This window comes from Athene cunicularia, unplaced genomic scaffold (genome assembly GCF_003259725.1).
Source record: "Athene cunicularia isolate RWA unplaced genomic scaffold, athCun1 SCF_4, whole genome shotgun sequence".
In the NCBI taxonomy this organism is placed as follows: Eukaryota; Metazoa; Chordata; class Aves; order Strigiformes; family Strigidae; genus Athene; species Athene cunicularia.
The window spans coordinates 155,878-169,770 of NW_020799468.1; the positions used below are offsets into that span (position 1 = coordinate 155,878).

The 13,893-nt window shown below is 39.4% G+C and overlaps 1 long non-coding RNA gene across 1 annotated transcript in view; it reads right to left on the reverse strand.

The window, feature by feature from the left end:
* LOC113490851 overlaps nucleotides 1-10,851 on the reverse strand; it is a 16,587-nt gene extending 5,736 nt beyond the window's left edge. The window contains exon 1 of the long non-coding RNA XR_003400310.1: nucleotides 10,662-10,851. This is a non-coding gene — a long non-coding RNA (uncharacterized LOC113490851). The remainder of the gene's footprint in view (nucleotides 1-10,661) is intronic.
* Between the last annotated feature and the right edge of the window lie 3,042 nt (nucleotides 10,852-13,893).

Here is a 13,893-nt window from a genome sequence, read left to right on the forward strand (position 1 = left end):
GGGTGGGGGTGGGGGCAGGAAGAGGGGCAGAGAGAGAGAGCGAGCCCTTTCTTCTCCCCTTTGATTTATACCCACTTTCCTTGGATCCGTCCCCTAGGTCGACCCACAGACCTACGTATCCCATGTACAGGGAGGGGTAAGGTGTTTCATGGGATGATGTCACTAGCATGATCATGACAGCCCTCATTAACATATTGAGGGGTGTCAACTTTAATATGCATTTTGTGGATAATGAAGCAAAGTTCATTCACTGGACACATGGCCCTTGAAATTTGCTCAGGTGCCCCAGGGCAGAGCCGTCCTGTCTCCACAGGGCTCTCTCCCCCAGATACATCGGGCAGCGTTATCAGCTTCAGCCTCCACAGCATGCACCCTGTGACTCACAGTTTTGTCTTGCGAGTGTTTGAGGCATATTTTCAATCAGCCTCAACTTTTGCTTTCCCAGGCTGTTTGTCTTCGTTTTTCACAGGCCTGGTTTCTCGGCTCTCACAATCTCTAACTATACAAAATGTCCAGTCTAAATTGACTCCACACATTCAAATCTTCAAGATAGTTTGAAGTTCTAGCAAGTAGAACACTTGGAGACCATACTAATCTAGGCAAGAGATTGTACAAAGAATAAAAATCCAATAAAACATTAACCAATAAAACACTTTAAAAATAAGCAGGCAGAGTCAGAAGTGATTCTCATGTTAATCATGGTGTTTATTTTTAGTGTGCCTTAAAATAATAGAAAAAATCAGTTTGAAAAGGGCTTTATGGAAGTCATGTAGCCCAGATTCCTGCTCAAGCAGAACTAACTCAATAGAGTGTGAAACATTGCTCCACAAAAATGATATATGGCACTGCTATAGCAGTTACATTTCAACATGAAAAAATGCTAAGCTGTATGAGACTTTTAAATTCAGTTGTATTTCAAAAGCCTATTGTTTAAAAACACTGTGGTCATATCCTTTGCCTCTATATTATTCTATATCAAATATACTCATTTCACCAGTGTGAAGCTGTGCTCCCAAATTCCCCTTCAGTTCCTAAAATTATTTTTCCTTTTTATGCATGATGAATGAGAAAGATCCTACAGTCAGAAATATAAATTCAGTTATACTACCACAACAAGTAAACCTATGCCAGAAAATATTAAATTGTGTTCTCCAGGGAAATAAAATATAGCAGATCAAAGTTTAATAGCCAATTGTTAAAAAAGAAAAAAAAAATGTGTAGGATACGACTTTCAATGTTTTAGCCACATGCCTGAAGGCTACTGGATTACAAGTAGAATAATTGCAGGTTACTGTATATGCCTATTGTAGCATAAAAAAAAACCAACAACAAAAAAAACCACAAACAAACAAACAAAAAAAACCACACTAAAGAAAGAGGGAAATGTAAGATCTCTTGTTTTCCAGAAAAAAAAAAAAAAAAAAAAAAAAAAAAAAAAAAAAAAATATTTGTTTTCTTGGAATTAGTTCCTCCTTCAGTGTCCCTATCTGATAAGGTCATTATATATGTTTTTGGTAACTGAGTTCCACTTTGGACAAGCAAAGTGTTTAATTACCGATAAAGAAGTTCCGTTTCAGATGCTGTGGCTATATTTAGAACCGAGCAAAGGTAAAAATATTGTGAATGCAAATACTTAGATATCTAAAAGAAGGCATACAGGTTTTGAAAGAGCAAAACAAATATTTATTAATTTATCTACTCTAAACAAGGAAGTCTATAGGATTTTAGTAGATATAATTTGGGGTAATTCAGGCAAAATTGAAATGTACAACTTTGAGGATGAGAAAAAAGTAACTCTGAGGTAGGATGCCCAATTGTTTTTTCTTTTCTGGAAGGCAGACACTGCAAGGATCCATTTTTACCAGGATGAAATGATGTCCCTTCTTCACTACTCAAGCTTTCTTCTAATTTCAAAGGACCACGTTGGTGGCCAGTCCATCCATAAAATTCTGATGCCATCTCCGTAACCCTATTCTGCTTCAAGGGAGGAAAAATGAAGAGTCATTCTGTTTTTTGGATCCCTGTCTGATTTCTGCTCTCTTCCTGTGCTATGTGAAGCTGAAGGTGCTGGGTAGAATTTATTGTAAGGAATGTGGCAGAATATCTGACCATTAATGGGATTTATTTCCTCCTCCTAGTAGTCTGCTTATTTGCACAACTGCCTTGTCTGCACGTTAGTAACCCTGACTTTGTTAACACCTGTTGGGAGCCTTGTGGAAGACATTGTATTTGAGTAGTTAATGACATTGAACAAGCCATGTCTTCTTAAGTACAAGCCGTATAATGCCTTGTACTTAGGTCTTGAGAAACCTGCTTGTGTATAATCTGTAATATATAATATATCTTTGGGAGAGATAAACAGTATGTGGATCAAGAGGGAGGACTGTATTTATCCTGACTGGAAAACCATTGCACTTAGGAGTTAATAACACAGTCAGCCTGAGCAATTGCAGGCCTGTGCTGTGGTCAGATCCAGTGTGGCCTTCAGGCTGTGCTGTGCTTCACAGATCCCTCGGCCTCAGGGTGCAACATACAGCAGGCCATTGCAAGACAAGAGCTGCAGGGGTGGCCATGCCGGTATAAAGAGTGCAGCTAGAAGTTCTCATGTGAACATGCCTTAGGAATAGCGGGATTTTTTCTTGTAAGAAAATTATATGATAGCTTGAATGATCAAAAAGGAGGAGGTTCCCTCTCTCCATGAATGGGATCTGCACAGGCTGCTGTGGAAAAATCCATCTGGAGTCCATCTAACGTCTCACGAGCAGAGGATTGTCAGTATCTGAAGGGACATAAGATTTACTTACTATTTCTATTCTTATTATTATGTCTTATTAAATCAGCTAATTTTTTTTTCCCATTTGTTGTCGGGCCTTTTTTATTGAGACCCTGAAAGAACTGTCTATCTCACCTCAGTGCAAAACCACTTTGATAGCTGGACTTAAAATAAGAAGTGGAAGCTAAATGCTTTCAGATTTTAACAGCAAATAGTGGTTGAGCAGCAGAAGTATTTGATTTTTTTCCATAAATATAATCACAGAATCATCTGTGATTTCACAGGGAAAAAATAGACGTAATTATTGGGCAGTGTTTTGGAAAACTTTTTTTTTTATAGAATTTTTTGTGATACTGTGAGGTTGCAGAGGCAATGCTGTATTAAAAGTTTTGTTCTAAATCCTGTGAAGTGGCTCCATTTTCCTTCTGTCTTTGCTGTTCTTTTTCATTTAGAAGGATGAGTCTAACACAGAATCACAGAATCATCAAGGTTTGAAAAGACTTTGAATATGATTTAGTCCAAACATGAACCTCACACTGACCATTCCCAACTCCACCAGATCACTCAGCGCTGGGTCAACCTGACTCTTCAATCCCTCCAGGGATGAGGACTCCACCACTGCCCTGGGCAGCCCATTCCAATGCTCAACAACCCCTTCTGGAATTAAATACTTCCTAAGAGCCAGTCTAAACCTTCCCTGGTGCAACTTGAGGCCATTACCTCTTGTTCTGTCACTTGTTACATCATTAAAGAGACTCATCCCCAGTTCTCTGCAACCTCCTTTCAGGTAGTTGTAGAGGGCGATGAGGTCTCCCCTCAGCCTCCTCTTCTCCAGACTAAACAACCCCGGTTCCCTCAGCCACTCCTCATCAGACTTGTACTCTAGACCTTGCACTGGCTTTGTTGCCCTTCTCTGGACACGCTCAAGTCTTTCAATGGCCTTTTTGTAGTGAGGGGCCCAAAACTTAATACAAGAATCGAGGTGCGGCCTCACCAGTGCTGAGTACAGGGGTCAGATCCCTTCCCTGTCCCTGCTGGCCACGCTATTTCTGACACAATCCAGGATGCCATTGGCCTTCTTGGCCACCTGGGCACACTGCTGGCTCATGTTCAGCCGGCTGTCAATCAACACTCCCAGGTCCTTCTCTGACTGACAGCTCTTCAGTCACTTCTGCTCAAGTCTGTAGTGCTGCTGGGGGTTGTTGTGGCCCAAGTGCAGCACCTGGCATTTGGCCTTATTTAAACTCCACCAGTTGGCCTTAGCCCATCACTCCAGCCTGTTCAGGTTTCTCTGCAGAGCCTCCGTGCCCTTGAGCAGATCTACCCTCCCACCCAACTTGGTGTCATCTGCAAACTGACTGAGGGTGCACTCGATCCCCTCATCTAGATCATCACCACCATGGATCCAGTGGTGTCTCGTTGGTCCTCAGTCTTCAGTTCTTCTGTGGTGGGTGCACACAGATCTAACTTCAATGGTGGATCCACACTGAGCAAAGATTTCTGTTGCCTTTTTAAATTCATTGTATCTGCTGATTAGCATATCTGCCCACCTTTAGGTTTCTTTTGCTTTGGTCCCACAGGTTTGTGTTGCATTAGGCTTCTGTGGCAGAAATGCTCACCTCTCATCAGTTCATTAGCAACACATGCATGGTGTCTGGTGTACACATGGCTACATGATGGGCCCAGTGATAAACGTTTGCTTTTGCTCAGCACACATCTGCCCCTTTAAGGCTTATCTAAGGAGTTTGTCAATGCAACTGCAAAGGAATGGGCGGGTACATCTTCGATACACTCCTGCTTCCTTGGGCATCATTCCTTAGACTAATCCAAAGGCCACAGCAGCTTGTCCTTGATTTTTTTACTGGCACAAGCAAGCTTTGAGACAGTCATTTGATATTTCAGTCTCTCACACTGCTCATCTAGGTCATCAGTAAAGATGTTAAACAGGAGTGGCCCCAAAACTGAGACCTGGAGGACACCACTCATGATCAGCCACCAACCAGATATAACTCCATGCACCTCAACTCTGGGCCCGGCCATCCAGCCAGTTTTTCACCCAGCAAAGCGTGTGCCCATCCAAGCCATGAGCAGCCAGTTTTGCCACGAGAATGCTGTGGGAAATGGTGTCAAAGACCTTACTGAAATCAAGGTAAACAACATCCACAGCCTTTCCCTCATCCAATAAGCAGGTCGCCCTGTCGTAGAAGGAGATCAGGTTTGTCAGGAAGGACCTGCCTTTCATAAATCCGTGCTGACTGGGCCTGAGCATCTGGTTGTCCCACATGTGTTGTGTGATGGTACTCAGGATGAGTGGCTCCATCAGCTTCCTGGGCACCGAAGTCAAGCTGAGAGTCCTGTAATTTCCCAGATGATCCTTCCGGCCCTTCTTATAGATGCATGTCATATTGGCCAGTTTCCAATCAGTTGGGACCTCCCCAGTCAGCCAGGACTGCTGGTAAATGATGGAAAGGGGCGTAGCAAGCACCCCAGCCAGCTCCTTCAGCACCCTCAGGTGTATCCCATCTGGTCCCATAGACTTGTGTTTGTAGATCTGGTGCAGTAGGTCACTGAGAGAGTGACAGACTGAGACAAGATGGGATTGTTGAGACAGAAATATCATAGAAGTTGGGAGAAGGGAGAGCAAATTCTCCTCCCTTAACTGAGTTTTATAGTCTTCAGATAAGTTTTCCTGGAGGTTCCAGACATGCATCTAGGAACATATTGTAGTTTACTTGTCACCAGATGTCACCATTTCATTAGGTCATACACTTCATTGATAGTTCTAGTAGAGTCAGCACATAGTGTGAGTGTTAATTTGAACAGGTATACAATAAAAGGGCTGAACTTTGCTTCAATGTAGGAAACTTTCAGAACATCTTTAAGTTTATGAACTTTAACTTTCTCTGTTTATTGCTTGAGATACTATTTTTTTTTTTCCACATTATACATTAATCAGTCAAGTATAGAACAGATTTCTATAAAAGCAACTATATTTATTATTAGAAAGAGTGGAATTTAAATTATGCTTCAGAAAGGGATTGATACTTCCTTTTAACAGAATGATGACTACTGCCTCTTTGAGTGGGGAATTTGCTGAAGTACTGGGTGATAATCAACAGAGCAACTAATACTTAGGTTCTTATTGTAGCAGTCAGTAATAATGGTAATGATCTCGTTATATTTTCCCAGTAAACATTGTACTGGTTATACAGTTAAGGCTTCAGGGAGTTATTATGTGAGGCTTGCACTAAAATAAAAAGAAGTGCAAGATAACATCTTGGAGAAGCTTGTAAAACTTCAGAACCTTTGAGGAACAAACAAAGATTTGATGCAAAACGTTACTTAACATTAGGTGTTATTAATGTTGCATAACGATTTTGCTTCAGTAAATGTTCTAAGAATAAAATAGAATAGCTCCAGCAGGTTTATTTGTGATTCATGCTAGAATACTGAAGATAAAGCACTACAGATACTCCTTTGGAAAACTATGCAAATCAAGTAACGTTTACTTGAGAAAATAATCTATGTCAGGAAGGTACATGACTTCATACTCTGTTATACTAGGACATAATTATAGGACATCTACTCACTGAAGAAGTATCTGGCAAATTTGACTGGAGGGCTACCTTTCAAAAAACTAGTTTTAACCCTATTGTCTGTTATTGCAATGACTTCTGGAAATGGGCATTAGTCAATTTGTCTCTGCAATGGGAATATTCCAGTTTTGAGAAACAAGACTATTCTCTTGATCTGATTACAAAAAACAAACAAACAAAAACCCAAACCAAAACAAAAAAACAAACCACCAAACCAAAACAAACAGGAAACAGCAAACACTCAAACACTGAGGAATTTCCAAATGTTCTATTTTCAGAATTTGCACTGTTTCCGTGATTAAAACACACAAACAAAAGGAAAAGACCAAACCCTCAGCAGTATGTTTGTTTAAAAGTGAGCCTATTACATTTATTTAAATGCAGTAAATGAGAAATACATACTGCTCTTGGCATTAAATGAACATTTGTTAGGAAGATGGTATTCCAGAGAGCTTTTTTTTTTTTTTTTTTCCCTTTTCTGGCTCTCAGCTGCTCTCCACCCTCTACTACTCAGTATCTCACTTTCCACTTGTTTTCTGTTATTCTTTCCTAAGCCTTTCTTTCTCCAAGATTCTCTCCCTGCAGAATACTCTTCATATGCTTTCATACATTCAGATCTGTTCCTTCTGGAGTGATTTTTTTTTTTTTTAATTACTTGTTATTTAGTAGCAACAAACTGGAGATCTGTAAATACCTCAAAATAAATTCTAAACATTTTCATGAATATTAATGACCTAAAAAAGGTCTCACATCTTGGAATATTATAAATGGAACAGTGTTTTAGAAAAAGGCACATTCATTGCTCTCTCTTCCTTTCCTGTTCTATTTATCTTTCACATTTTTTCAACTCCTTTTTCATTGATCTTTCTACTTTTTCTGTTTATGTCTTCTTCAGGTTCTTTAACATTTCATTCTGCATTTCTTCTGCTACTTCTGTCCTCTGCTTATCTCTTTCTTTTCAAATTTTCACTTTCTTTTTTTCTTTTTAATATGCATTTTTTCTAGTTTTACTCCTATATTTTCTAACTTTCCTCTCCATAAATTTTACTTGCCTCTTTTTTTTTTTTTTTTTTTTTTTTTTTCCCTCATTAGACTATTTTGCTCTTGAAATCTGTAAAAGTCTGCAGGTTCCATTATAGTTCTTTGCAATTACTTTGGGCCTCATGATGTGTCTCCAGGTCCTGTAATCGAAGGAACAATGTTGTTATACCTTTCATAGCTCTGCGACTTAGTACTTTACTGCATCATGTCTCCTGTAGTATCCTGTAGCTTCTGCACCTTTTGAATAATTCGCCATATAATGATGGTGATCTTTCTCAAAGGCAAGATAGGAGTTATTAGACCAAGACAGCTTGAATCAAGTCTTCTCTTGGACTGAACATTCACTGATCTCTTCCTCATTTTTCTAGCTGTGTCATCCTCTGTTGTGCTTGACTTCTTTCTTTGTGGTTTTAATCAGTGTTTGCATGAAACTGCAAGAGACAATAGAACTTTAAGAGATAGATATACAAGAAAAGCTCACATGCAGTCAGACTATATAAGGGTTTAATAGTGGAAAATTTAGGCACACATAATTTAAAGAAAATCCCTGTTATCTTCAAATGCAATAACATAACATAAAAAAAAAAACAAAACAAAACAAAACAAAAAAAAAAAAAAAAAAAAAAAAAAAAAAAAACCCAAACCCACATACAGCCTGTGTTGGTTTGAGCCCTGCTGGGACCAGAGAGCATGTTGCTGCTGCCCCTCCCTGACCTGCAGCCGGTCAGGCTGGAAGTTAGGCACAAACCTCGGGGTAAAATATGAAGAAATTTAATACAACAGTGTGATAAAACAATCTGAACAACAGTGGCAATGATAACAAAAATAAACAGCAATAACGTGAACAAGACAAACGATATACAGAGAAATACCGCAAAATGGTCACGGAGCAGCTCCCCGCCACCATAAAGCCAAAGACAAAGTAAAATAAATGTTTCCTGCTGCTGGACCTGATGTCAGCATGGTATGAATAACCCAGTTGGAGATCCCTTCCCCCTCTCTCTCTGCTGGGGAAACTTAACCCTATCCTAGTTGAACCAGGACAAGCCAATTCTGGGAAATCTTATGATATAGGCCTAATTGAACCAATTGAGAACAAATGTAAAGTAAACATAAGGTAAATGATGCATTACTTCATCCAACACTACATCAGTAAAATAAGTCAACCTTAACTGTACCATAGTAGATAGATATATGTTGTACATACATAATAAAACAAGAGCTATTAGAATTTTAAACATATTTTAAAATTCATATGTAAATAAGAATGGAGTAAAAAGTAATAAAGAGCATTAGTTAACACACTAAAATTGCAAATTATTTTGAATTTTCATTGCACTGTAAAGAAATCCTGCTTCCTTTCCTTTTCACCATGCATATGTGAATATACAAGTCAGGAAAAGTTTTTGGACTTCCATAATTACACTAATGTAAAACTGTTGCAAGGGAGAAGCAAAACAGCATCCAATCATATGATATGAGTCCAAGTTTTAGCATGCTGTCCCAGTTTCATTATAGCTGCCTGTTATCTGGCCACCACAGAATATTCTGCCACACCCTGTAGAATCAAGTCCTCTGTCGGAAATTAGAAATAATAACTCATGTCTCTCTATGAGGATTCCATTTTTTCTGTCTCCTTATGAAGTTGTCATTGGATCAGATTAAGAATACATTCACAGTGTTACCTATGTTGGTTTATCAATAACAGGATTGCATAGGTTAGGAATCAATTGTTAGGAACAATGTAAAAGAATTATTTAAATATGTAGGTGTAGCAGGAACCCCCTTATTTGCAGGATGAGCCTGTGAGACAAGACACACACCAATATGGTTAACAGTCAAGCTCCGATCTTTATTAGAAAAACAAGTCCTTATATATTCCTATGACAGCAAATCCATGTGTTGCTCTGGTGCATGCTCATTGCAAAAACTTGTTCTTCTCAGCACTTTCAACAAGTGCTACTAAGCCTGCACATCTGGTAGATAAATTTCTGTTATTCTACAGATTCCTTTCTTATCTGTTTCTTCCCTAATGAGTAAAAATACTTTCACTTTTAGCCGTCGTTATTCTAGACACCGTTAGTCTTCTAACACAAGTGCGTCATTAATTTAGCCATTGTTAATCTTCTAACTTGAATGCTGGTAACACTTTTACATTGTCAGTGACGCAGATGGTTTGTGACCCGGCATATGCACCCACGATTCCCCCTTTTCTTTTTATTAAGGCCTCTATTCTATTTACCACACAATACAGCAATAATCTCACTATGTATATTGTTTTGCAGTTAGTAACAATGCCTAGAGATAAATTGAGAGTGATCAGAAAGATTCACACAGTATATACCCTTAAATTCTTCACATCCATGTTCTGGTGCCAATAACAAAAATCTATAGTCGCTTTATTTTGTAGAACAGCATGCCTTATACTATCTTAATTTGTCAACAAATTACTTACTATATTAGATGTTAAGTTAAATTGTTTTGTACTCCAAGAGGCTATTTTGTTCAAGGTGGATAGGGCTTTTACAACCCCCATTCCTGGGGGTTAAGAGAGATGTAGTGACACTCTCTCCAGGTCACCACAATGCCATTTTATTAAAGGATACGCAGCAATTTATAGACTACCATAAAGTACACGTGCAGCTACTTGATTGCTCATAGGTTAAAGCTACTTGTCCATGAGCCCTTTTACCCTCTATGATTGGTCCCGGTGTGGTGTCTACAAGCTGCTCTCCTGCCAGGCAAACGTCTTCCACAGTCCAGCTTCTTTATCTTTTTGCTACATACGCAGTTTCTCAGCCCTTTGGTCTTGCACGTGTTCTTCACAACAACTACAGCCTGTTGTTACACTGAGGCCACTTGGTTTTGATCGCTCATAATGTGCCCGTTGTTTTTCAGCCATTCCACACACAGTTTAACATCATTAAAAGGATTATAATGACAATTTAAACTGTTAGTCCATGTAAAAACAAATCTTTTAACCATCTAGTAATTGGTAATCTTTTAGTCGGATCATTATTATATACTCTTCCCTCTTCAAGATGTAAACCCATCGTATAAGTATTACTACAAAACCAAATGTAATTTATTGGTATTGCTGAAGGAGTCACGTTTTGCCATCCCACCCAGACCGTCTGATTATACCAACTATGTATCAGATAGGCTTTTTATCCTCAAACTATATGCATCCCCAGGCATGATTTTTCATGCTATTCCCAGCTACTGGGGGAAGAGAGCCTCTCAGTTTTAACTCCAATCAAACAGGTGAGATGGGTCGGCAGCAGTTGCTAAGCCCAGGCAAATTGCCTGCTGTCCTGATTGATTTTTCCCTGCCACCTTGGCACAACTCAGCAGTTTCTTATCTATCCTATGAGGCCTGTTCTTCATCAAAGCCTAGCTGTTTGTCAGAGGCTGTGTAAGGCCGATGCCTCCCAGATCTCTCCTTTCATGGTTTTGCATCGGCACCTGCAAGACTTGTTTGAGAGCTGTATCAATTAAGGGTTAGAAAAACTTCAAAAACATAGTGTACTTGGAATTGTTCCACAGAAGGTTAAAACAATACAGCAGTTGTAATTACTAGTTAAAACTGTAGGCTGATTTCACTACCTATAAATAAGGGACATAACTAAATACTACAAAATAAACAGTAAGGAAAACATGGAGTAGCACACTTACTTAATTGGGTACTAACATTCAGATCCACAATTGCTGGGGAACCCTGGGTGCAGCGAGAATTTAGAGTGCCCTTCCTCACAAACTGGAAATCCTACGCAATGCTTCCCTCCGTAGGTGAGGCATCCAACATCACTGAAAGTAGGTCCAGCCTCTAAATCAACTAGCCAAAATAACTGGCACTTTTTCTTGAGTGGGAACATATTTCATCCTCCTGTTGGGTTCCACCCAGAGCCTGGCCAGCACTGCAGGGGGAAAACTGAGGGAGTTTCTAATAAGATTAAACATGTGAGCTTTTCATTCTTAATATTGCTAAACAAAGAAAGTTGAATACACACATTCTCACAGCATTTCATCGTTTCAATAACTACATTCCATCTAAACTACATCTTGCACAAATGACTAGTAAGCCTATATATTTCATTAAGGAGCTGCAATTACTGTTAGTATTTTCTGTTAAAAGAATTGGAAACTGTAGTGTAGTTTGTTTTGTTGCAGTATCAAACATTACCCCAATATTCTGCTTAAATGATCAGTCGAAGAGATCACAAACTGTCCACACAGGGGCACTCACAGCACCCACAGCTGGATCCTGAGTGCTGACTGCCTCTCACGCCTCAGGTGTGGTTGCACACACCTTGCTGGTGACCATTGGAGACTAAGACCTGTGGAGACAAAAGCATAACCTCTTCCCCAGGTTATTAAATATATGGTCCTTCTCCGTTACTACTTTTTAAGTTTTTTGTTAACACTTGAGCCTTGCTCTGGACTTCTTGTTGATCTGGTATCTGTGATGAGAAATGACACAATATAGGTGGCACCCGCGAGACAGAGGAAATGTTTAAAAGGTTCATGTCCTGGTTCAGCCAGGACAGAGTAAAGTTTTCCCCAGGAAAGAGAGAGTGGGAAGGGATCTCCAGCCAGGTTATTCATACCATGCTGACGTCAGGTCCAGGGGAGGAGCCTTTTTACATTTCTCTTCTGGTGTTGGTTTTTGCCATACACGTGGCGGGTTTGCTCCTTGATCATTTGCGGTATTTCTCTGTATATCTTTTGTCTTGTTCACTGTTATTGCTGTTTATTGTTGTTACCATTGATACTGTTGTTATTCAGATTGTTCTATCACTCTGTTGTATTAAATTTCTTGTTATTTTAGCCGGGGTCTGTGTCTAACTTTCAGCCCAACCGGGGCAGGTGGGGGAGCGGCAATGGCCACGTTGTCCCTGATCCTGGCAACGATTAAAACTTGCACAGTTCATGACATATAATGCCTTATTAAGTGCTTTGTGAGGTGTAGATTGATATTTTGCATCTTGACCCTTTGTTGTTGTAATAGCCGCTTTAGCTTGCTAGATGTATGCTTCATAGTGGCCTGACCAGCCGGTGAATGGGGAATGCAGGTGAGGTGCTTGACTACCCACAGTATGACAGGATGCAAACAGTGCTGCAGAAAAGGTATTAACAGACACATGTACATATTTTAACATTTGAAATGCAGCTAAGTGAGTGACAACAGATTGCTATAATTCTGAAGAGGTGAGTCCCCAAGGGTCGACACCACTTCATTGCTGAAGAGATGTAGTCTTTCTGGTATTCAGGGCAAGTTGATAAAGAAAATTGTTTTGTATTGACCGGGCTTTCTGGTGGAAAAAAAATGCATGTGTTTTTCATCCCACTGAAACAGCAGAGCATATGGCTCACCTGGAGCCAAGACTTCTCCCCCTTTTGCAAAAGCGCTTTCAAGGTCTGGCGTGTTCTTTCTACAACGGCTTGTCCCGTGGGGGAATGCAGTATACCTGCGATGCTTGTCTGTTTGAGATGGTGTTAGCTATACGGTGAAGATCTTATTTTGCTTTCTCTGTAAGTACTTTGGGTGATGTTAGTGAAGGATTTTTTCATACAATATCAAACAAGCTACGCAGATCATTGTAAGTTAGGCCCACAATGGCTGTATCCAATTTATGGTTCCCAACAGTTTCTGTACATCTTTTAAAGTCTTAATAGCAGTTTTAAGTTGTTGCAGGACAACAGTCTGTTCACAAATTCTTCAGCTCAGGTACTGCCTGGTGATGATATCTGTACCTTTTGAAGTGGTATTTGCAACACTATTTGAGATAGTGAGTGTTTGGTTAAAGGGCCTTTTCCATGATCTCCTTGTTTTTGTTGCTATAAGGATGTTATCCATGTAAAGATATGTAACAGCTTGGGGGACCTGGTGGGATTTTTATGTATTATGGTAAAATAACACAGTGGTATTGTTTTGCGGGTTCACTAATATTAATAGTGGGAATAGAAAAAGTAATTTTAGGTGCATCATTTGGATGCAAGGGAATGATAAGAGAAATCAATCCTTTAGTCAATTACTACAAGATGCTAGTTTCAGGTAATCATTTTTGGGGAGGGCATTCATGGTTGCAAAATATTTTTATACTCCACAGTATCATTAATATGTTGGCTCAGGTTGTCTTGTCTGTGACTTCATAAATAGGAGTAAGGTAGTATGATCACTTGTACTTATATTGCATTAATAAACTGAGAGAAATGAGTAACATGAAAATGGTATCAGCTCCATGGAACTGTGCAATCATGCTGGCAATGAATTCATTGAAGTCTGAAGTTTAAAGCTAGCTTTATTGTGGCCAGACTTCTAAGCACACTCATCAGAGCTCACTTTTTCCATGATATATGTATACACACACATACATATAGCAAATCCAATATGGTAATAAAATACTAAGTTTCTGTATGTCTTGAGAAATAGGATGCAAGGACAAACAAGGAATTATTTTTTTTTCATCTATGAAGAAAATA